A 26,193-nucleotide genomic window follows, 5' to 3' on the forward strand; every position below is an offset into this window, starting at 1 on the left:
ATGTGGTACAATGGGGTCCGAGCCCGTGGCGCACTCGGGAGAGTGCGGTGCTGGGAGCGCGGCGACGCTCCCGCCGCGGGTTCGGATCCTATATAGGAATGGCCGGTGCACTCACTGGCTGAGTGCCGGTCACGAAAAAGACAAAAAAAAAAAAAAAAAAAAAAAAAAAAAAAAAAAAAAGTGGTGCAATGGAATATTACTCAGCCTTAAAAAGGAAGGAAATTCTGATACATGCTGCACCACGGATGAGCCTTGAGGACATTACGCTAAGTGAAATCAGCCAGTCACGGAAAGATAAATGCTGTACCTCTATGGTTCTACTTATAGGAGGTAACTAGAGTAGTCAAATCATAGAGACACGGTAGAACGGTGGTTGTCAGGGGCTGGGGGGAGAGAGAGAGGTACTGTAGAGTTATTGTTTAATGGGTATAGAGCTTCGGTTTTGCAAGATGAAAAGAGTTCTGGAGATGGACGGTGGTGATGGTAGCATAACAATGCAAATGTACTTAATACCACTCAACTGGACACTATACAATGTTAAGATGGTAAACATGTTATGTGTATTTTATTATAATAATTTTTTTTTAAGTGAGTGCAGTACATAGTCTTTCGTATTTTGGAGAGATACAAGAGCAATAATGTTTGATGACGGCTGCCACTGTTTATTTATCCATTCCTCTGCTGGTGAACCTTTAGGCTGTTTGGAGTTTTTGCTGTTCTAAACAACACTACAGTGAACCATCCTTGTACATATTCCCTAGAGTCCAAGTACCAGAGTTTCTCTAGGGTGTTGTCCTAGAAAAGGAATGATTGGAGGAATTACCTTGACCTTGAGGGGAATGACCGATTTGAAGAATTGGCCCCATAGCGATTGACAGTGTCTCTCTGAAGTTGGCTATTCAGCTTTGTTCTTCTGCAAGTTGCCTGTTTGTAGACCTCCCGCTGCTCGGCGCCTGCCTTCCAGAAATCCTGTCAACTTAAGAGGTGAATTTTGTTGGTGCTTAGAGAAGCTGATTTCTTTCCAACCAAGTGTGTACTGCTAAATTCAACAACCAAATGGGGCTTCAGCTCTTTTTGTTTGAAGGCTGTCCTGAGTCCTGCTGTAGTCGCAGGTGAGGCAAAATAAACTTATTTAGCAAGGCTCGTTTCTTTCTTTCTTTTTCTCTTTCTTCTTGTTCGTGTGTGTGTGTGTGTGTGTGTGTGTGTGTGTGTGTGTGTGTGTGTGTGTGTGTGTGTGTGTGAGAGAGAGAGAGAGAGAGAGAGAGAGAGAGAGAGAGAGAGAGAGAGAGAGAGAGAGAGAGAGAGAGAGAGAAAGGCGACTTATTGTTTTCAAACAGTTTACCCAAAATAGAAACTTTTAAAAAGTTAGTGGAAAATTTTCTTTTTACCCAAGATGGTTAATTCTTCATTTGGGCGCGGGCCAAGGATTCATGAAGTAACGTCAACTCGACCTCATACGAAGCTTTCCACGCCCACGTTTTACGAACGGTGACCTTGCTGGTGGCAAGTCCCCCGCGTAACTTTCGGAGGGGCTGTGAGCCGTTCTGCTCGGTCCCCTGCGGGGCGAGCTGTGGAAGCGGGAGGACGCAACGCTGGCAACCCTGCAGGACGGGAGGGCGGCTGCTTCCACCGCTAACCACCCGGGTCAGAGGGCGGGCGCCAGGCACGGCTTGCTGTCCTGCGGCAGCCGGGTGACCCGTTTACAGGACTTTTCTTCTGTGGGAAGAGGAGGAGGGAAGTTGTGGCCCCAGAGAGAGGGAGGCAGAAAAGGCTGAGCTCAGCAAGAGAAGTTAAGAGGAAGAAGCCAAGAGCCTTTCCCTCCCTTCCCCCTTGTTTTGTCATCCCCCCTCTCTAAGAGGATTTCTCGAGTTCGCACCTTCCCAGTTTAAGCCGGAGAGAGAGGAACGAGCCGCTCCCTGCACCCCTCAGACACTGAGGTCGACTGTCCTTCGCGAATGTCCCTGCACCTGCCCAGAGGCAGAGCCATGATACGGGATCTCCCCTGTGCCCCGCGGTCAGCTTCTCACTTGGAGGGTACAGGGTGGCGTTTCCCCAGGCGGGTGTGTAGTGGACAGGAGCCACGTGAAGCTGGGGTGCGGGGGTGGGGGTGGCCGTCGTCCTATTCCATGGACTGCTGCTGACCTGTTCGGCAGGCCCCGGCGCTGAGGGGCACTCCAGCAATGGGGACAGACGAGGGAACGCCTGATGCCACGATGGGGGTGCCAGGATGTGGTGGGTGCATCTGCGGACAGACGCACAAGGAGCCCAGTCGAGGGCGCCACCCAGACCAGGGGGGAGGGGACTGGGGTGGGCGACCAGGGCTACTAGAGCCGGCCGTGCCCGAATCATTCTTAAAGGAGGCGAAGGGGCAGCGTGGCGGGAGGGGCGGGGAGCCACGGGAAGGGCAAGAGGCCAGCCCAGGCTGCGGGCAGGCAGGAGCAAAGGCACAACATCTTGGTGTGTCGGGGGAACCGAGCAGCACAGGACGGGAGGAAACACGTGGGCGCCGGAGAGGAGGTGCAGCCGGTTCGCACCAGCCGGGCTCCTCCTGCACGACTCTCTGGGTCAGCCTCGGCAGGGGCCGAAAGTGTCCCCTCGCCACTGCTCACACGGGCACGGCAAGCCGCTGAGTGGGGGCGGCCAACAATTCCCCACTGTTGCCCCGGGAGACGGTGGCCCCGGGGAGGTCAGATCCTGGTAGCGCGCACAGCTCCGCGGCCGCACGAGGCGGAAACGGGGCGTCTAGAGTGTGTGTGTGGGAGGCGGGGACAGAAGGAAGGGCCGTCCAGGGCTCCGGCAGGGGGGACGGGGTGGGATGCGACAGAGAGAAGGGCTCAGAGAATCTGCAGCTGGAAGCGAACTCAGAAAAGATCCGGCCAGTCACATTTTATTTCACAGAGAAAGACAAACGGAGGCCCAGGAAGAGTGAGCCTCATACTCCAAGAAACCCAGGGGGCCCTGACTGAAGCTGGGACTAGCAGCCCAGGACACCCCCTTCGTCGCCCGTCCCGTCTGGAATGAAAGCGAACGCCCCGCCAGCCCATCAGGGGGCGATGTTGCTTCAGTTTTGGCTTCGTTGGGGGGCGGGGAGGGAGCGATTGTGAATTCAGACCTCGCTTGACCTCCAGCGACACTGACGCGCGTGCGCGTACACGTTCCCGCCCAGCCACCGGGTGCCCGGCGCCTTTGTCACGAGCGCCAGCTCCCCGCCCCCGGCAAGAGCCACCTGTCCTAGCACAGACCCCTTAGAATCCTGCTGTTCTTTGGCGACCGAGATTACTACTGGGTGGTGGGGTGGAGGGAGGGATTTGCATTTTGCAAGGGATCAAATGACTGGTCCATGGCGGAATTTCTGGCCCATGACAGGGTGGGGAATTATTGAGGGCAGACCCCTTAACTTCCCCCTATCCCTCAATATCTAGCAATTAGTGCCACTTGTGTAATGCATCCGTCTGTAGAAATGGCTAGAATGTCAGAGCTTTAACGGTGGATAGAAGTCCCCAAATTTGAGAACCTCTCTTATCTGGGCCAGGCTAGGAGTTCTCCCAACTCTCCTCTCCTCACTTGTCAAAAATTAGGAAAGGGACTGGAGTGGAGGTAGAGATCCTGGGCACTGGGGACCCCGCCCCGGACTGACCCTGCTGCCGTCTGCTGGTCCCCGGCTGGGACGGCTCGGCAGAGGCTCCGGTGGGCCGCGGGTGGGGTCCTCTCTCGCTCATTCGTACCTGTAGCCCTGCAAGGGGACCCTGGGCCCGGGAGGAGGAGGAGATGAGCAAGGGGCAGGAAGAGGACGGGCTCGGGGGCTCGGGGCGTGTCCTAGGGCTTGTGGAGTGTCTGGTCCCTGGTGTCCCGCGCAGGGCGCAGAGGTCGCCATCCCGAGATAGGTCCGCGCTGCGGTCCAGCCTCGCACGCGCTGGGCTGGCCCGGTTGGGACAGGGGAAATCTGAAGCGCTGAGGCGGGAGGTTACGGGAGGCGGGAGGTTATGGGAGCCGAGGTTTTTCTGAGGTTTTGGTTGATTCGCCGATTTCAATCCGCTCTTAAGCTTTGTTTACCTGGAACGTTCTCTCCCGCGCTGGCCCTCGCGGTGCTTGGAACCAGAGCCCTTTGGTCAAAACGTCCCCAGCTGTCGGCCACAAAGTCCTTAAGCCCAGCCTGTTTCTTCTTCTGCTGATGTGAATCCTCGTTTTTTGTCGTTTTTGTCATTCACAAGAGTCCAGAGCTGAGAATTTGTGACTTTAGCAAATCCCTAAATTCCTCTCTGCCTCGGATGTAGTTGTGCCTTCTTTTTTAGGTTAAAAATATTTTGGAAAATTTAAAACAGAAAAAAAAAGAATAATCGCCTGTATTGGAACTATAATCACTCTTTATGGTGTATTTATTTTGTATTATTTTTTGCCTTTTTAAAAATTTCTTTTCCTGTACTTACGTATTTTTATTTTTTTCATCATTGTCATCATATTTCCTATTCAAGAAATATGAAGACTGCTTTAAAAAATTCTTATATCATATTTCAGCCAATTTCTCTTATAACATGTTCTTCATGAATCTCACCTGACACCACCAAATAGTTGGACAGTTAGGTCATGCCTACTTTTTCATTATGATATAGTGATTTCTAAATAGTATGTAATTTCAATTTTTATTCCTTAGTTACCCTGAGTTCTTAAAAGGTGTTTACAATTTTTCAAGTGGATAGATTCCCCCCCTCCCCGCTTCCTTTGTTTATAGTTTTATTGGTCTGTGGTGTGAGAATGTGGCTGTATTTATGATTTTTGGAATTTATTGAGGTTTTGACTGATGGTTGATTTTGTAAATAACTTTAGAAATAGTTCTGTATGAATGATTGGGTACAAAATTCTGTATATTATATCAAACTTTGTAAAATATATTACCCATCTCTTTTACGTTCTTTATTTTTGTCCACCTGACCTTGTTAATTTCTTAAAGTGCTGTAAGTTTTCCATGTTTGTGAATTTACCATTTCTTTTTTATATTTCTAATTGTTTGTGCTTTGTATATTTTTAGTGATATTTATATATTTAAAAGTGATATTATGAAGTGTAAAAACCACATAATAAACAAAAAATATTCACACATACATCTTTCTATGCATTTGAAATTATTTTATTGGACAGGATTTTCAGAAAGAAATGGCCTTTTAAAGCCAAGTCGGCCTTTTAAGGATTGGACAAATACATATGGTTGGCATGAGAGTGGTTGTTTTTTTTACTAAACCCTGGTCAGCACTAGGAATGAAAAAATGTATATATCAGTGTTATTTTGAGAGATGCAAGAACTGGGATAATTTTTAAAATTTTCTTTGATTTTTACTTTGGTTGACATTTTTTTCCCCCCGTAGTTCTGATAACCAGTTGAATTTTCAGTTTTACATGTGGATTGTCCATACTTGTTCTTTTGTGCTTCTGTTTTCTAACTTAACTTGAGGAGGTGATCTCTTCCAGCTTTTACACCGTAGGAGTTATGTTTCTATTTCTTCCACTGCAAAACACCTTATAGAAAAAGAAAAATTCCAGCCATCAAACCAGATTCCTCAGATTCACCCTGATTGACTCTCTCTCCTGCTCTGCCTGGACCTGAGCAGATCCTTTAGCGTGGTGCACAAAGCAGGGAGAGGTCCTATGGGGCCTAAAGCTTTTACGATTTGGGGGCCTTCTTTAACTTCTTTTTTTTTTTTTTTTTTTTTTGAGGAGTGAGATTTTAGGGTATTTTGGCTGAAAGATGGGGAAAAGTAATGCTCAGTGAGATTATATGATTTTCCTGGGATTGATAAATTTCTGTTTCAATGTCTTTTGGAGAAAGAGAGTGGGGTAGGGAAGGAGGGAAGGAAGTATGTGGAGCTGGGACCCTTTGCCTTTGTTCAGGACTGAGAAAGAGAAGGAATGGCCCAGCCTGCCATATGCAGGTGGCCCCATCCTTTTATTATATTCCTCTAGTTTCCTTTTATTGTCTGTGGGGTCAGTAGTGACAACTTCTCTTTTGTGTCCGATATTAATAATTTGTGTCTTCTTTTTCTTTCTTGGTTAATCTGATTAGAGGTTTATCAATGTTATTGATCTTTTCAAAGAGCCAGCTTTTATTTTCATTGATTTTCTCTATTTTCCTTTTTTCAATTTAATTGATCTCTGTTCTAATTTTTATTATTTATATTCTTCTACTTGCTTCAGGCTTATATTGCTCTTCTTTCTATTGTTTCTTAAAGTAGAAATTTAGATTATTGATTTTAGATGTTTTCTTTTAAATATATTTAAAATTATATTATATTAACTAAATATGTAATATATATTTTAAGTTATTATATTTTATGCTATAAATTTCCCTTTAAACACTGCTTTTGCTGCATCCCACAAATTTTGATAAGTTGTATTTTCATCTTCATATAGTTCAAAATATTTTAAAATTTCTCTTGAGACTTCTTCTTTGACCCATGTGTTATTTAGAAGTATGTTGTTTAATGTTCAAATATCTGGAGATTTCCCAGCTATCTTTTTGTTATTAATTTCCAGTTTAATTTTACTGTGGTCTGAAAGCTTACTTTATATGATTTCTATTCATTTACATTTGTTAAGGTGTGTTTTATGGTGCACAATATGGTCTCTTTTAGTGAATGTTCATATGAGCTTGGGAAGAATATGTATTCTGCTGTTATTGGATTAAATATTCTATAAATGTCAATTAGATCAAATTGGCTGGCAGTGCTGTTCAGGTCAATTAAATCGTTACTGATTTTCTCCCTACTGAATTTATCAATTAAGGAAGGGTTGTAGAAATATCCTGTAATATCCAACTATAATAGAGGATTTTACTATTCCTCCTTGCATTTTTATCGTTTGTCTCACAAATTTTGATGCTTTGTTGTTAGGAGCATGCATGTTAAAGATTGTTTGTCTTGGAGTATTGAACCCCTTAACATTACATAATGCCTTTCTTTATTCCCTATAATTTCCTTTGTCCTGAAGTCTGCTTTATTTGAAATTAATATAGATACTCCAGCTTTCTTTAGATAGTGTTAACATGGTATAGCTTTCTCCGTTTCTTTACAACCCATCTGAGTCATTATATTTACTTATTATTATTATTTTTTAAATTTTATTTTATTTTGTCAATATACAATGTGGTTGATTATTGTGGTCCATTACCAAAACCTTCCTCCCTCCTCCCCCCCCCCTCCCAGCAACCTCATATCTGTTTGCTTGTCGTATCAACTTCAAGGAATTGTAATTGTTGTGTCTTCTTCCCTCCCCTCCAGTTTATTTGTGTATTTATTTATTTAATAAGTGAGAACATGTGATATTTCTCTTTCTGTGCCTGACTTGTTTCACTTAATATAATTCTCTCTAGGTCCATCCATGTTGTTGCAAATGGCAGTACTTCATTGTTTTTTATAGCAGAGTAGTATTCCATTGTGTAGATAGATATACCACATTTTCCATATCCACTCATCTGATGATGGACATTTCGGCTGGTTCTAACTCTTGGCTATTGTAAATAGTGCTGCAATGAACATTGGGGAACAGGTATACCTTTGACTTGATGATTTCCATTCCTCTGGGTATATTCCCAGCAGTGGGATAGCTGGGTCACATGGTAGATCTATCTGCAATTGTTTGAGGAACCTCCATACCATTTTCCATAGAGGTTGCACCATTTTGCAGTCCCACCAACAATGTATGAGAGTTCCTTTTTCTCTGTAACCTCGCCAGCATTTATCGTTCACAGTCTTTTGGATATTAGCCATCCTAACTGGGGTGAGATGGTATCTCAGTGTGGTTTTGATTTGTATTTCCCAAATGCTGAGTGATGTTGAACATTTTTTCACGAGTCATTATATTTAAAGTGGATTTCTTATAGACAACATATGGTTAGAAATTGTTTTTTGTACTCTGACAATCCCTGTCTTCTAGTTGGTGTATTTAGACCATTCACATTCAAAGTGATTATTGATACAATTGCATTAATATCTAGTACATTTGTAACTGTTTTCTATTTGTTGCACTTGCTCATTGTCCCACTCACCTTGCACCAACCATTTAAATAACTATTTATCAGTGTATTCCCAGTGCTTGCCTGAGCACTCGACCAACATCATGTCTAGCTCTGTGTGCAGCAAAACATGCTTTCTTACCCCTAAACACAATGATGCATGTACAAAGATGTTCATGCAGCACTGCCTCTAAAGTGAATTTTGGAAGAAAACCCAATGTTCATCAATAGGGCAGTGGAAATTTAAATTATGGTTCACTGACCTAAATAAATACCAGACAGCAGTTAAAAGTAAGCCAATATATCTGTATGTCCTAGAATAAAGCAAACTCTAAAATATATTAGGTGAAAAAAGTGAGTTGTATACCAATAGTACATTATGATTCTTTTATGTAAAAATTGTGTGTGTGCATGTGTGTGTAAATGCACAGAAAAAGCTCTGGCATTATAGACACATGTGTTGATGCTGGCTTTGAAAAGCAAAGAGCTATTTGCTACACTTTTTTTCTGACAAAAATTGTATTCGTATATTCATAAGTTTTTTTTAAAGCTTTAAAATAAAACGAAAGGAGCTTTAAAGTGCTTTCCCTCAGAAGAAGAGAAGATGTACCTGACATAAACAATTGTCTTTAACTTTGGTATTTGGGATGCTCATCTGAAATGGGTGTTCCATACCCATGGTGATCCAGGGCCAGGATGCAGGGAGCAAAGATGTTCCCAAGTGCTTGCCCATCTCAATGTTGCCCTTTCCCCATTTTCTAGGACACTGGGCAAATTTATTAAAGGTGGACACCCTTGGTTCCACAAGGCAGACACTCTGTGATTCATAAGGATGGGACCTATGGCTTGGTAGGGAAGAGCTTGTGCCCCCTAGAATTTGGGGGATGGTGGGGACAGAGAAGGCTGTGCTGGAGTGTTCTGGAAGACTCCCCTGGGGGCAGAAATCTGGTGAAAGCGTGAAAGCTCCACTCATGTGGACCTGTACTTCTTGCCCATGATTTTCAGGGACCCATAGGCCAAGCAGGTTTTGTGAGCTTATAGCACTGCTGTAGTTTCCAGGCAGGTGTTATTATCAAGGGACAGGGATTATTGAAATACTTTGCCCTCGAGGCCCTATAAAAAACCAAGGGAGTCTCTCAATACATTCACCAAGTCAATTTGTTGGTTACTTGCTAAGGAATGACTGATTTTTCTTTGACTCAGTTGACCAGTCAAGTGTTGTGTCAACTTAAGCAAGGAAAGAGCAAGGATGAGGTACTCAATGGACTAGGGTTTATAATGGGATCCGTTCTCATTCAGGACCTCAAAGCCAGAAAACTCTTTCTGTTTCTTCTGAATTCTCCTCAGAAAGAGGAAATCACACATACAGAATCGCCTATTGTAATTATGCCCCAAAGGTAAGCAAGTTAATCTCACTTGGGAAAGTGGGATGAGGGTTTTACCTTTCCTTCTTGGGCATCACTCTATATGTTACTGCTGTAGTTAATCGAGGTGAATTTCAGTAGTGTGTGACCTGCAAATTAGTTAGTTCCCTGCTATTTGGAATCAAGGATGTGTGAGTCTATGGCTGCAAGACACTTTAGAGACATCCTCATGCGTTAAAATTTCTCCCAGCAGAGTGGTGAGGTAGGGTTGATATTGTCATCTCAGTCATTGGAAGACAAGCCAGTCTGTCCCAAATGTCCATAAGTTTGTCCAGATGAAAGCTTCCTCTCAGAAGCACATTATAACAGACGTGAAGACTCAACTTTGTAAAGATGTCAGTTTCCCCCAGTTAATCTACAGATTCAGCACATCGAAATGTCAACCTGATTTTCTTGGCAAGTTTATTATTCACATGGAAGTATGAAGGACCAAACATAGCCAAGATAATGTTAGTGAAGGTTAAGGGAGGAACCCACTTTTCCAAATATCATAATTTATAAACTGTAATAATTTAAATAGCAATAGACCAGTGAAAGAGAGTAGGAGGACCAGAAAACACATAGATGAAAATGTCGGAGGTGGCTGTATGCATCAGTGGATAAATGATTCAGTCACTGGTGCTGTGACCATTGGCTCTCCATGTGGGAAAATGCAAAACTTGAGCTCTACCTCAAATCAGTCATAAAAGTATATTCCTGATAGAATAAAGGCTAAATGTGGGGCTGGCTGGTTAGCTCAGCTGGTTAGAGAATTGCCTTGTAACTCCAACATCAGGGGATTGGATCCCCATACCAGCCAGCTGACAAAAAAAAAAAAAAAAAAAAAAAAAAACTAAATGTGAAAAGCAAAGTTTTAAAACTTTTTTTTTTTTTTTTTTTTTTTAAAAAGGTGACTTTAAGACATAGGGTAAGGATAGAGTCTCTTGATCAAGACATAAAAGCACAAATCATAAAACTGTGATAATATTAAAATTTTTTTAAGTATGTAGGACAAAACGCAGTACAAATTTAAAGGCCAAGTCTTAGATTGGTAGAAGATATTTGCAATGCATAAAAGCAACAGAAGATCATTATCCATAATATATAAGATTCTTACAAATTAATAAGGTAGACAAATAACAATTAAAAATGGGAAAATTTTGTGACAAGGCCAATATCCAAATAAAAAGACACTAAACCTTACTTTAATCAGTGAAATGTAAATTAAAACAACAGCTATCACTTCATACCCAGATTGGCAAAAATGAACAAATCTAATAATATCAGGCAGACGTGAGAATATGGCCAAATGAGAACTTTTATGCAATGTTGATGGGAATATGAATTGGTACCACCGCTTTGGAGACAATTTGGCAAAATCTAGTAAAAATATCTATGAAAATTAAGATGTCCTGGCCCTAGCACTTTCATTTCTAGGTTTGTCACTCAAAGAAACTGACATGTAAGAATGTTCACAGAAGCACAAACAACAGAAGTGAGAAAATCTGTAACTACAAAAGTTGGAAACAACCTAATCTCCAGTAATAGGGGAATGGATAAATGGTGATAAATCAATAAAATATGACAGTGAATGAACTAGATCCACAGGCATAGACAGGGATGAATCTCAAAAACATAATATTAAATAAAATAAGCAAATTTGACAAGCGTACATAAAACCTGACATCATTTATAAAATAAAGTCACATGTAAGAAATGCTACATACTATTCATTATTATATCATGATTTATAGATAAATACTTATATAATAAAAGCATTACAACCACAAAAATATAAAAGCCCGAAGGCACAACCCACAAAGCTCAGGATAGGTTGGGTTTGTATGGAGGATGGAATGGAGATGAAGGAGTGGTCTTAGTACTAACATTTTATTTCTTGAAATAAAAGACTGAAACAAATTTGGCAAAATGTTAAATTTGTTAAATTTAACTGTGGGTATCTGAGCATCTATTATATTACTTTCAGTACTTTTCTTTTTATTTGACATATTTTGTAATTTGAAACAAATATTTAAAACCCCGTCCTCTTTAGGTTACTGGAATAATTACATGTAATGAGTAACTGCTGTGTTCCAGTTTAAAATACTGGCACTGTTTAAAATATTGGAATTTAAAAATTTAACAAAACATCTTTTCCAGGGCCTTGAGTGAGGGTCATATTTAGGCTAGTCAAAAATAGCTAGAATATAATATAATGTAATAATGAAAATAACAATGCTAGCAGCTACCATTGATTACCATGTGCCATGCACTTTGCAAGTGCAATTTTATTAATGCTCATGTGTGAGGTAGGCATTATCATTATCCTTGTATTAGATTTGAGGTTCAGAGAGGTTAATTCACTTGGCCAGGGTCACACAGGCAGCCGGTGTCTGCTAGAAGCCAACCCTAACCACTGAACAACCCTATCTGTAACACCTGCTCTGACCCATTTCCCCTCCAGCTTCACTTCTTCTCCTGAACCACTCACCGCATAGCTGGGTTTACCTACTGGGTTTATAGATGCTCTTGAAAGGACCGCCTTTACTTTTTTTGTTTTTACCCCAAATGATCTAATAACTCCGACTTTTTATCAGGGTTACCTTGGCCTTCTCCCAAGTTTTTGTCCAAACTCTTGGGGCTTGCTGCTGCTCAAAGTCTCAAAGAACAGCTGGGCTCCTGGCACGTGTGGGGAAAGGGTAAGGCGTTGGAGTCAGGCCGCCTGGGGTTGAATCCTCGCCCTCCAGTTTATCAAATGCTGTGTGATTTCAAGCATGTCGCTGAACCTCTCTGAGCCTGTTTCCTCACCTGTTAAAGGAGTGGCTAATATCGACCCCATTCAGCTGTTAGGAAAGTAAACAAGAAAAGGAGCACACAGCTCCCAGCACGACGCTGGCGCCTGGGAAGCGCTCGGCAGATCAGAGCTTCGTTGTTTTTCGTTCTATTGCAGGGAGGAAGCAAGATGGGGTCTTGTCCTGGCAGGCACACGTGAGCTAAGATCACGCTGGGGCCCTGCTGCAGCCTCAGAGCAATCCAGAGTTGCCCGAAGACGCTAAGGGGCCTCGGTAACTGAAGACAGCTGAAGGCACTGTTTTTAAGCCAAGTGGGGACCCCCAAGCGGAACATCTTCCCTCCCAGGGCAAACGCCTTCAGAACCCTCGGAAAATCAGTCTCACTTTTCGCAAGCCCCTGCTGCAGAGGGGGGCGGGAAGCCCCTGCTCGCCGGTCGTCTCCAAAGGGAGCTTTCTTGCTGCCGGCCTCCTAATCTGCCTCCTGGGTAATTCCTTAGCTCCATTCCGTCCTGTCTTTTTAATTTTTTTTTGCCACTCAAGCGGAGATGAGCCAGGTCCTCCACCTAGAGTTTGGGGTTCCCTCCCTGTCTATAGCACACACTCTCTGCTTTAGCTCTGTAAACACAGCAGGCAGGTCTGTGCGCCTAAAGATAGATGGTCCACTTGGGAAACGCAGAGTTTTCAAGTGCTGCAATCTAGCAAAATTATAGCAGTGCTGAAGAAGTATTTTCCACCTATAACCCAACAGGAGGGGGAAAAACAAGATACCTATGGCGGGTGAGAGTGGTGGTGGCCTCAGGGAGCAATTTGATACCAGGTATTAAAAGTTATAAAAATGTTTATACCCACATACTCAGTAATTTCAATCTGGAAAGTCTCTCCGGTTGAAATAATCTTAGATTTGGCACAATAGGGTATGAACAGAGATATTAAACGTTGACATGTTCAGAAATAAAGGAATATTTAAGAAAAAGATGATAATCCAATAAAGTTTTAAGCATTAACATTATATAGTATTAGAATTATGAAACCTACTTAGGAACAAGGAAAACACAGATAGGATATTTTATAAAAACATACACTCAGCATGATTGCAGCTATGTAAAATATAAAAAATGTTTAATACACATTAGAAGAAAATATATCAAAGTGAATTTCCCTTGCTCTTTTTTCTTTTTTGGCCTCTGGCCTGTAGGGAGATAGTCTTAAAATTTTTGCAATGTATATTATTGCAATTATATTATCTTTACAAATGGAAAACAAAAATAATTCACTTCCGTTCCAGGAGAGCGATGCTCAGGGCAAAGCCTCATTCCAGAGACAGCCTTCAGAGCTGGACTTTTTTCTTCATGGGGGCTGGAATCCAGCAGTGTGTGTCGCTTCGTGCCCCATATTGTCTGTGCCATTTATTTATCTGTTGTCTCATAATTCTCCAGTCATTTAGTGTGTTTATATCTCTCTTCAATCATTTTTTAAGCTTTTCCAATTTGTGGTGAAAACATACACCTACCATAAAATTTAGCATCCTAACCATTTTTAAGTGTACACTTCAGTGGCTTTAAGTAAATTCACATCGTTGTACAACATCACCACCATCAATCCACAGAACTTTTTCATCTTCCTAAACTGAAACTCTGTACCTAGTAAACACTTACTTTCCATTCCTCCTCCACACCCCGCCCCTGGTACCACAACTCTATTTTCTGTTTCGATGCATGGGACCACTCTAATTACCTCCTAAAGTAGGATCATACCCTATCCGTCCTTTCTGCACAACCATTTTTAAAAGCTCCCTGAGGATAAGGATCGAGGCCCTGATTTGTTTTCATTTTAGACATAATGTTCATTTGCTCACTGATTTAGTGTTTATTGTACACTCACAGCATGAGTGTCTGGCACTGTGCTAGGCTGGGGTTAAGCAACGCTCGAGAAACCCATGTAGGCTCTGGAGGTGACAGTGTAGTGGGACAGAGATAACAAGAAAAAACGGAGAGAAAAAAGAATGACAGATAGTGAGAAGTGCTCTAAGCGTGGTGACAGAGACGACCTTCTGGAAAGGCTAAATATTTGTAGGATGAATGGGGGAGTGGTCCTGGAGAGGCTGACAAGGGGGCCCTGAGGTGTCCAGGCAGATGGAGCAGGGCAGGGTGCCTGAGGAGGGAGGCCCTTTGTACTGTGCGTTTGTGTGTGTGTGTGTGTGTGTGTGTGTGTGTGTGTGTGGCGCTGGGGACAGAGCTGGAATGCATTCTAGGTGCAGTGGGGAGTTGGAATGGGGGAGCCTCTTCTCCTTGCCCAGCCTGAGAGGAAGGAAGGAGAGGTCTGGACTATGGCTGAGCGCACAGCCAAGACTGAGGAACAAGTGCCAGTAGTTCTTGCTGGGCAGTAACTCTGCCACACTCTTAGCCTGCGTGACCTCCTGGGCCAGGTACTGCGAGGAGCCCCACTTCTCAGACAGCAGGACCAGGGTGCAGATCAATACCGCCTCTCACAAAGCTGGAAAGCAGCCGCATCCTCACGGCCCATGCTGGAACCACCACTTTGTTCTGTGTCTCTGTGCATGGCTGGCAGCTGTGTGTACAGCGTCTGTCACGCCTGGCATACAACAGGGAAGCAATTGTTGCCTACAATTGGTAGGAGTGGAAACAGGCTCAAGGATGAGAAACCATGTACTCCAGACTGAAGAGCAAGTAAGTGACAGAAGAGTGAATCTGAGATTGAATGAACGAGCAGATGAAAAGAGAAAAAGGGTCCAGCTTCCCACCCCTATTCCTTCACAGGATCTGGGGAAGGGGGCTCTTCATGGCTCTCCTGGGCCAGAGAGGCCTCCTGTGGGTGGAGGGAAGTAGAGGGGGGAGCAGGGCCCACCACTAAGGTGAAAAGAAGATTCTAGTCTGTCCAGAGCACACTTGAGTGACCTCCATGTGCTTCCTTCCTAAGGCCTCCTCTTATAGTAATCGTGATGTTATATCCTGCTTTCCTTTATGTAATTGCATAAATGTTCTCTGAATCTCTTCCAAAATCTGTATGACCACAATTTTTGAGGTTTGAATAATTGTCTACCAAGTAAGTGGACCACAGTTTACTAAAATTCTCCCTTATAGCCTACCATTTCGGTTGTTTTCAATATTTCTAAAATACATAACTAATGTTATTTTAAAAGGATAGGAACACTGAGTAGTATTTCCTGAGGACTGATCTCCAGAATGGGTTCCAAAGGTCCGAGCAGTTTCTTTGAGTCCTGTCATTTCTGGCCCTCCGCAGCTGCTAAGGTGGCTCTGGGCAGCCGAGGAGGGGGGTGATGGTGGAACAGGGATGATGGCGACATCTGCGTTTGTTTGTGAACCTGTTAGCTCTGTCCCAAGCAGCACGAGGTGGTGGTGGGGGCTGCCGGGATGGGGGAGGGGCTGCCCTACATAACATCCCCACATGAAAGGGGCAGGTGCACAGGTGGGACCCTGAGTGGTGGCAGCTCTGCCTGACTTGCCCCTGTTCCTGGGGGGTGATCACCCTTCTCAAGGGTCCTCCCAACTTCTCCTTGGGCCATTCCTTTTAATTTCTTTGGGAAGGAGTCCAGGGTACAGGGAACTTTGTCCATTTTAACCTGACCCCATTTGAATCCCTAACTGTCGCAGCAAACCCCCCCCCCCCTCATCATGCTAAGATTGAGGCTTGTGGCTGGCTGGCGGTGGCTGTGATCACGCACGAGTCAGACAACGGCTGCCCTGTAGGCAGGACCCGGGCATGTCTCAGGTGGGAAAAGACTGTGCCAGGTGGCCTTCCCAGGCACTGGGAGAGACCTGGGCCCTGGGAGTCTGGGCTACAGCCGACTCAGCCTCGCACTGGCTGGTGACTGTGCACCGGACTTCTCTTGGAAAAAACCAACAGAAAATATACGCAGCAGCAGCCAGAGCAAAGAGAACTGCTGTGGCCTATTCTTTGCTGTCCCCTCCAAGTCTGAATGGCACGTGGGCCATAAGGGAGGTATGTGATACTCCCAGAAACGGCCCATGTCCTGTGTGCCAGTCACCTCCTACCGGCCCACCCCACCCTTTATTGCCCTTACCTGACTGAATCAGGCTGCGTGACTCAGCATGCATCTGCCAGTCACCCCAAAGACACACCATGAAGAGCAGCTGCAGACCCTGTCCTCGGGAAGGGACACGAGGCATGATTCGGTAATGAACAGGAGCTCCTACTTGGATGTGTGGACATCTGCAGCAGGCGCTGTTGGAGGAAGACACCCAAGACAGCTTCCCCCAGCTTTGATATATCTGTGGACCATGCAGGCCAAGCCATCTGCATTTTCACGCGGTTTTTTAGAAAGTGTCATTTATGTTATATTGATGTACTCTTGAAAAGCTGGGAGGAAGTGTGGTCTCGTGGGGGAGTTCTGTGCAAGCAACAGGAGGGCCTGTGTTGTCTTCATAGCTCTACTGCTGGTTGTCAGAAGGGTTCAGCTGGGCCATGTGGGAAGAGGTGGTCACACTGCCTCCTGTTTAGCCAGTGACACCTCCCCTGTCACCTCATCCACTGCAGGGTGATGGAACTACAAAGCCGATGTGCTCCTCCCAACAATCAAAACGGAGTGACTCTAAACTGGTGACTTTCTTGCGAGTAGTAGAATAGTCTGAGACTCTGTGACATGTGGAGTTTTGTAAGGTAGAAACAGGAACCCCTGATCAATTCATAATGACAGTGTTGAAAGCAGCAGTTGTTCTGAGTCAGGGGACACCAACAGATCTGTTGGGAAAGTGGATGACCCAGCAAAGGTGATGATGGACCTGGGTGAATCATCTGAGCCCCACCACGTGGAAAGACCCGCAACCCACCATCTTAATCCTCTCTGCGTAGATACTTATTGTGCTGCTGCTGGATATGAACCATGGCAATTAAAAATACCCATTTTCTTAAAAAAAAGCAGAGCAGGTTCAAGATTATTCCTATAAAAGATAGTGTCACTTTGCTCATGTATGATGTGGTAGGCTTCCTTGAGTGGAATAGGAAGGGGTGGAATTACAGCGGCACATCGGGAACTAGCCACAGAAGTGGTCATACATGTGGACATCACTGTGGATTTTGTGGAAGCGAATAGGTCATCTTGGTGCATTAGTGATTCAAAACTGCAGTCGCGTGTAAGCCACTAAGTAGAGACCTGGTTTTGAGCGACTCTTGGAAGCTTGCAGGGACTTCCATTGAGGAAAAACTCTCAGGTAGAACTAGTTAAATGTGATATTGGTTCTCAGGAAGAGTGAGTTCCATGTCACAGAAGGTATTTAAGTGTGGGGTCAACAAGTACTTTGCGGGGTTGTCATAAAGGGTGTTCAAGTATTGTTTTGGAAGCTGGATTAGGTAGACTTTAAGTTCTTTTTCTAACGTAGACATCTAAGACTCTGGACTAAAGAATCAGATTCTGCCAATTGCATGGATTTTTAAGTTTTAGTTGCAGTTTGCTGCTGCTTCAGCCACAACTAGAGTAGAGAAAGAGCCCGCAGGTAGTTTATATATAAGTGGTGATAATGAACTCTGGGGCTTTATGAGTGACAAGACTAGGTCAACTTGTGCAGAACCTGGGATTAAAATGCCCTGGTTCTTGTTTCCCTGGGTTGGGGTGGGGGAAAGGACTTCTCACCAGGTATCATTGGGTGGTAGGTGGTATTTGGGTAAAGCCCTATTGTCACAGTGTTGCTTTCCAGCCTGGTGACTTGATTGATCTTAGGCTTATTGACTTGACAGAGCTTAGGCTTAGTGTCCTGCTTGTAAAATGTCAAGATTGTGTATGTGCATAAGGGGTGAGTTGAGGGAATGCAGGTAAATGGTATAGTGCTAAGTACATAACAAATATATGGCTTAATAAATGGATATAGCAGCTGGCAAGTGAGGACAAATGTCAGTAAATAATGTGGAGATATGGGTCATCTGGTCACTTTAAACTTTTAGTGAGGTTCAATGTGGCAACACTTCTCTGATAAGAAGTAGAAGTGTGTGTGTGTGTGTGTGTGTGTGTGTGTGTGCGTGTGTGCGCTCAGACCCACAGACAAGTTTTTAACATGGATGTATAAAGTAATCTCATTTATATTTTGGAAACTTTTTATTTTTTTTATTATTTGATGATTATTATTTTTTCCTCTCAAAGGAAGTTTTCCAACTACAGGAGAGGCTGTTGTTGAACTTGCTTCTGAAGTTAACATGGCTTTGGAATGGCTCTTGACACAGAGAAGTGAAACCCTCGGAGTGGCTAGAGATGGCAAGCCCGTGAAATTTGGAGCCAACGTGTAAGAGTGAAATTCTATTCGAGTATATTTTAAATAGGCACAGCCTTAAAAATATTATTTTCTTGTTATCAAAATCATAGTCTTTAAAAAAAAATCTAGGAATTACAGAAAAGCAAAGAGAAGAAGAAAAGAAAATATTCATATAGTCCTACGTCCAAAGATGCAACCAGCACCCGTTGCTCCTGTATCATCTTCCAGATTCCTTCACTCTCTTAAAAATGGGGCCATACTCTAGTTGCTCTAATAATATTTACTGGTAATATTTATTTATAATAAATATTAATAATAATATTAATATTATAATATAATCAATATTATAATATAATGTAAATATTATAATATTAATATTTATGATAAATAATATTTACTAAGAATATTTATTCCATAACTTTTTTTTTTAAGATGACCAGTAAGGGGATCTTAACCCTTGACTTGGTGTTGTCAGCACCACGCTCACCCAGTGAGCTAACCGGCCGTCCCTATATGGGGATTCGAACCCATGGCCTGGGTGTTTATCAGCACCACACTCTCCCAAGTGAGCCACGGGCCGGCCCTATTATTCCATAACTTTTTAAAAACAGTAATTCTTTCTTTCTCTCTCTCTCTTTCCTTCCTTCCTTCCTTCTTTCTTAGCTCCCACTTATAAGTGAGGACATGTGGTATTTCTCTGTTTCTGGCTTATTTCACTTAATTTTCTCCAAGCTCATCCATGCTGCCGTGAATGTCAGAATTTCATTATTTTTTATGGCTGAGTAGTGTTCCATTGTGTATATATACCACATTTTCTTTATCCAGTAGTCAGTCCATTGATGGACATTTAGGTTGATTCCATATTTTGGCCATTGTAAATAGAACACAGCTTTATTTTAATGGCTCTTATTACATTTATGGATGTATTCTCATTTATTTCACTGGGTGGATGATTAGTTAGCATGTTTTCAAATATGCTAACTGTACTATAATGCATGTCTTTGCTATTAGTAATCCTTGTGCATAGCCATAATAATCTTTTCATGATAAATTTATAGAAGTGGAATGGCTGGGTCCAGAAAATATACACAAGTTTGGGGCTTGATACATACTGCAGACTTGCCCTTGGGCATGGTGGCATCATTCTGAACTCCCATCTGCACTCCACTATGGAAGGGCCATTTATCACCACTCTCATCCACCTAAAACATTATATTCTGGTACAATGCATTTTAAAAACGCATTTTTTTGGTCTGCTTGTTTGTTGTTGTTGTTTTTTAAATATCATTTTACATTTGTTTATTTTTTTGGCAGCTAGCTGGCCTGGAGATTTGAACCCTTGACCCTGGTGTTACCAGGCTGCACTCTAACCAAATGAACTAACTAGCCAGCTCCTTTTTTGTCATTTATTTTACTTTATTTATTTTTTGTTGTTTTTAAGTAAATTTTCTTTTATTTTTATTTTTATTATTTTTTAATTTATTGAATCAAAATCGATTATACGTATTTTTGGGGTTGAACCAATGTTGATTAAATCAATATTACTAGCATATATATTGTTACAAATTGTAATTATTCTTTATGTCCCTTGTCCAACCTCTCCCCTTCCCCCATTCCCTCCCCCTCCCCCCTCTAATTGCCCTAGATTTCTTCTCTCCTTCTGAAAGAATAATGGTTACTCTGTTAACTTGTTGCCTAGATGATCTGTCCAATGCTGAGAGGTGTGATCAGGTCCCCCAATATTATCATAGAGCAGATGCTTCTTCTGTCACTCTGGAATGGGTTTTGTGGAAAGAGACATCCTCTTCTTTTCTTTGTCTCTGCTGGTGACTCTTCTTGTGTGAATGCACTCCAGTGGCTGGCAGACCATCTGCGTGGTGGCTGTGGAATCTAGCTGCTTTTGCAGTAGCCATGGTTATTGTGGTGGCTGTGGTGGGCCACCCACGTGCAGGTGCTGTTTTTGGCATGCTCCTTGGCACTGGCAGTATGCCTGGTTGTGGGGTGTGTTTGGTCCCCTTCTCCATACCTCTGGTCCCTGGGTAGGCCCCAAGGTGCTGGCACCATGTGCCTGGTTGTGGGAGAGGGGTCTAGTCCCCTTCTCCATGTCCTGGGTCCTGGGTGAGCCCTGAGGTACTGGTGCAGTGTGCCTGGTTGTGGGAGGAGGGTCCGGTCCCCTTTTCCATGCCCTGGGACCATGGGTGGGCCCCGAGGTGCTGGCTTGGTATGCCTGGTTGTGGGAGAGAGGTCCAGTCCCCTTCTCCATGCCTCAGTTCCCCAGGCGGGCCCTGAAGTGCTGGCTCAGTGTGCCTGGTTGTGTGAGAGCGGAGTGTTCCCCTTCTCCTTGCCCCAGGTCTCTGGGTGGGCTCCGAGGTGCTGGCATGTTGTGCCTGGTTGTGGGAGAGAGGTAAGGTCCCCTTCTCCATACCCTGGGTCCCTGGGTGGGCTCCGAGGTGCTGGCATGTTGTGCTTGGTTGTGGGAGGGGGGTTCAGTCCCCTTCTCCATGCTTCAGATCCCCAGGCTGGCCCCGAGGCACTGGTGCTGTTTACCTGGAAGTGGGAGTGGGGTCCAGTCCCCAGATCCAAGCCTCCAGTTCCCAGGCAGGCCCCAAGGTGCTGGTAGTGTGCCTGGGCCGGAACTAATTTTTGTCCTTTGCTTCTAACATGGGGGAACTTCCTATGGGGACCAGTACTTGAGCTGTGTGGTTGAGCTAAATTGCTGCTTTGCTGCTGTTTCCCTAGGGAAGGCTTTTTGTGCAGCTCAGGGTTTAATGGTTGACCTTATAGGTACTTCTGGCTCTCCAGAGACCCAGTGGATCTGTGTTCTGTAGAATCTCTGATCTGGGCCTGAGTTTTTTCATCAAACTGCACCCCATGCAGTTCTGCATTCCTGACCAGTCTCCTCTGAGTGGTCCTGTGTTGATTGGGGGGGCAAATCAGCTGTCCTTGCTGTGTCCCAGTGTTTCCCTGGTGGGCCCGTCTCCTCTACCGCCCATGCTGCAAACACTTCCCATGGGACGGGCCCTGCGCCAGTTCCTTGTGTTGACTCACTGGCTCTGAATGGCTCCCCTTTTTCAGCTGTTCTGGCTCCTCGCTCCTGTGTGGGTCCACGGGAACCCTATTAGTGGTCTTGCTGTCCTGGGGGCCACCAAGGCCCTCTTCTCTCCTGCTGCCTCCAAGTAACTCCATCTGAAGGGCACAGCTGCGGCTTCTGCCAGCTCCTGCTCCATGCGCTCAGCAGCTCGAGCCTTAAAGCAGCTGTGGTCCGAAAAGCTCAGAGTAGCTTTTTCTTTTTCTCATCGTGGTTTCTCCTGCCTTCATGAACTCCGTAGGTCGCTCCTCCTCTTCCCCTGAGCTCCAGCAGCCCCAGCTTGGCTGATGTTACATTTTTAAAGTTGTAAATTTGGTTGATTTGTGGGAGAGAGTGGCGCTGCATTTCATCTATTCTGCCATATTGATTGGATCCCTTTTTTGTCATTTAAACAACTCCAATCTTCATCAGAAACAAGTTTGCATTTAATTTTTATTAAAGTGTATTACTAATTAAATTACCGACTTTGATTTTGTTCTTTCTGTATTTTTTGAAAAATATTCATTTATTTAAGCCATCTGGAATTTCTTTTGGTGTAAGATATGAAGGGCTAAAACTTAATTTTTTCCAAATAGCCATTTTTTCTCAGCACCCTGTATTATATAATTTGTTCTTTCCCCATGTATGTGAATGCCATATGTATCAGGTAATCCATGTATTTTAATGGGATCTATTCATGCATCACTTTATTTTAATTATTGAAATCAGTAATTTTAAATTGACCAGTAAATATTTAGTAGCAGATAGTCCCATGGGGAAGGAGAGGCAAAAGTCTTTAAGAAAGAAAATCTTTTCCTTCTGATTCTAAAAAGGTGGGTGAGTTGCATTCCTCCATGTCTGCAATTTTTCTCTGTGCTAAGAACTAAGGATGGGAAAAACAAGGCATCATATCGAGGAAACGGGAATCCAGAATCCACAATACAGCCAGTCAGTAACAAAGCTTGTGGGAACACTTGAGTTCCCCCTGCTTGGGGTGGCCAAAGTAGAAACTGAAGATCAGCCTCAGGGACTCTGAGATTTAGAGAAGTCAGCTGTGTTCTAGGACTCCAGAACTCTGGGTTCTCCTGATAAAGAATTAAAGACTAGGGGCTGGGTAGGTGAAGGAAATATTGTTCTCAAACTTTTAGAAAAACAAAGCAAACTAAACACAAAACAAACAAATGATCCATTTTAAAGGTAGGAATTTGTGATATGTTTACCTACTGTAATCACAAATTCTACTTCTGTAAAGAAAGTATAAATGAGTGGAAAAGGATTTTAATTGTGCTCTCTCATCTAACTGTACTTCTGAGCAGCCTGATGTTCTCCACATGAAACCACAGCCAGGGGGGTGGTAAATTGTAATGTCAGGCAAATATAGAGGAGAAAATAAATTACCTTGAGTGATCATAAAACTAAAGACAGAAAGTAAGAGGAGACGTCATATCGAATAAGATGAAGGGCTCAGTCACATCAAATGAACCTGCTCGAGTGATACATGAATGTTGAACTCTATTAAGGCGTGTGCCACTCAGATGCCCCCCGTTCCTGCCCCCACCCTTCATGCTATGGTTGGTTTGCCTTTATCTTACTGCTCCCTTAGTGTGTCTACCTTTCTGCCTAACTGCCCCAAATCCTTTTTGGAATTGGGCAGTGCAAGAATAAATGAAAACATTGATGCATAGGAGCTCTTCCATGTTTTGTAAAATTGAATTTTAACAGTCAAGCTCATTAATAAAAATAAAATGAGGAATACTTTTGTTTTACTCTCTTTTTACTTAAATGAAATTGACTCCTTTTCCAGAGGAAATTTTGTGTTTTAACACCCATGTGCTGTGTTGCAGTCAGGCGGGTACCCTGTTCCCACCGGCATTTGCCAGCACGTGCTGTGATATACACACAGCTATAGACATGCATACACTATCTGCAGGTGATTATTTGCTTTACAAAAATAGGGTCATATTTTAAATATTTCCCTGCATCCCACTTTTCCTCCCTAATAGTACAACCTGAAAATTTGCCAAATCACTCTTTTTAAGTCATTCTCTTGATAGCTGAGTGATATTTTGGGATGTGAATAGACCACCGTTTATTCATTGATTTCCTATTGATGAACTTGGGGCAGTTTCCAGTTTTTATTTTGCCCAGACAAATGATATTAAAATAATTGTCTTTGCATATGTATTCTTAGGTAATGATGCTTTTACTTTGTAGGGGACAGATGCCCAGGAGTGCTGAGTTAGACTGTGTGATTCATATTTGATGTTACTAGATGTTGTCACTCTGTTTTGCACAAGGCTGCATGTAGTGCCTCATCACACCCTCAGCAACACTTGAGTGCCCGTGGCTACTCTCACATTTCCACCTGCCCAGTGACATTTGTATGCAAGTGATAGATTCCCATTTTTTCTGGAAAATGTATTCTTAACCATGCCCGCAACACAACTAATGTGCTAAAATGAGATTTTAATGTGGAGGTCATTGCAGGAGAAGTGAGAACATGTGAACGCCCCTTCCTCTTTTAGACACACATGCCAAGGTCTTAAGTTTGGATACTAAACGCAGGGCAAGCAAGAGGGTGGGGAGGTTTGTAGTTAATGTCAGCAGGGTCTGACCAGGCTCAAAAATGGGACAGGTGCAGGGCCAGCCTGTGGCTCACTCGGGAGAGTGTGGTGCTGATAACACCCAGGCCACGGGTTTGGATCCCTATATAGGGATGGCCAGTTTGCTCACTGGCTGAGCGTGGTGCTGACAACACCAAGCCAAGGGTTAAGATCCCTGTACCGGTCATCTTTAAAAAAAAAAAAAAAAAAAAAAATGGGCAGGTGCCCACGGACAGCCCCTGTGTGTAGCAATGATCAGGAATAGTTCACAAGGCAAACGTTACTGCACACCGTCCCCTGCCACATGCAGGAGCACACACAGACACACTCACTCTGAAGTTCTGCACATTAATCCCTCTCACACCGATAAACTCCTTTACATGCTGGGTGGGGCTGGCAGGCTTCCTGACGGAGGAAGAAAGATGTGGGGAAATGTTAGTGGGGACTGGCCCCCATCAGGGGCCGAGAGAGTCTTTCTTGGCACCTCCTGTGGCCCCCCACACCACAAAATGAGCCACCACACATGGATTCTGAGTTTCCAGGGAGCTGGGCTTTGAGCAGGGTTCACAAAAGGACTTCCACCCCGGCCCGCTGGTCTTGTGCGAGTTACCTAACCTGCCTGTTCCCAACCAGAATCTCCTGTGTAGCTGCAGGGTAGGTGCTGGGATAGAAAAAAGGGATGACTCAAATGCCATCTTCTTCTGCCCTGGCCCAGCCAGAGACTCCACCTTTAATGCTGGTTGAGTTTACTGTCACCCCTTCCCCATGTCCCCCAGACTTGGCTGAGGCTGAGGTGAGGGGAAGGAGCAGGAGTCATGGCCTCCCTTTTGCCAGGCCTGGTCCTGCCCAGCTTGTAGGTCCTGCCCAGCAGCCAGCTTTATGTCCCCAGGATGCTGAAGGGGCGCTGCGGAGGGGTGTGTTGGGGAAGGTGGGCCTCCACCCTCCAGCCAACACCACCTCAAATCTTCCCCTCATAAATTTGTCCCCACCCAACCGCAAAGACAGCCACAAAATCCATGGCGAGAGGCCGCCAACTCTCCCCTCAGTGGAACACAGCTTTCGTGGGAAGGCAGTTCGGGCCTTCTGCCCTGTGTTAGTGCCATCTGGGATTTCTCTGTTCACCCATTTGTCGTCTGTCCGGGACTAGCAGCAGGGTGAGGTGAGTGAGGCACGAAGTCCATTCACTCTCAAAGTCATGCACGTGCCGGCCTCGGGTCTTTGTGGCCCCCCATGATAATGTAAGCCTGTGGGGTTAGGGACAGTGTCTATGCCGCATCTTTGTGCCTGGAACACATGTGGCCCAATTAATATCTGAGTTGTTGAGCTTGAGCTCTCTAAGGGGCAGAGTAAACACAGAGGAATCCTCACAGCCTTGAGGAGCAGAGAGAGACTGGGGACCTCCTAGCTGAGCCTTTCACTCTTTCATTTATTTGTTTAGATTCTGGTCTCAAGGCTTAGGAATGTTGACAATCTCTACAGGTGGCAGAAAAAAGCCAGCAGGCTCCTACAGGCCTTGTTCCCCCGGCTAGAAGGACGAAACTGAGGCCTAGAGGCCTCTTTGGTAAGTGCCTGTAAGCAAGACTGTGAACTCTGGGGCCCTGGCTGTGTCTGTGCTGGTCACAGTGTAAGGAGGGGGAGAACTGAGTGCAGAGAGAGGAGTGGGGTGATTAGTGCAGCCACAAATGAGAGACAGAATGGGACAGGGCCCACAATGAAAAGTGTGTGAAAAGAAATTGAGCTGGTTCCCTTCCAAATTGAGAAGTCTAAACTAAGCTCTACGATGGGTACTTGCATGTGAAAGGCAGCAAATTAATGGGAAAAAACATGGTCCAGGAGAGCCATCAATACTGTGCAGGAATAGAAGGGCCTTTTTCAGCACCTCTGCTTGCAGCATGGTAAGAATCACAGGTGTCATGCATATTTCTGTGACTGCCACACTGATGTGGGCTGGGGAAGATGGTTTCCTTCTGTTTGAATTGACGCACTGAGTTATGTAGCCAGGAGGACTCCAAGAACCAGTGAATCATGGTCCCCGAGGAGTGGCAGTGACGTGTCGAAGGAGGTTTCCCAAGAAGTGACAGAGG

The sequence above is a fragment of the Cynocephalus volans genome, chromosome 14 (genome assembly GCF_027409185.1).
Source record: "Cynocephalus volans isolate mCynVol1 chromosome 14, mCynVol1.pri, whole genome shotgun sequence".
Classification (NCBI taxonomy): Eukaryota; Metazoa; Chordata; class Mammalia; order Dermoptera; family Cynocephalidae; genus Cynocephalus; species Cynocephalus volans.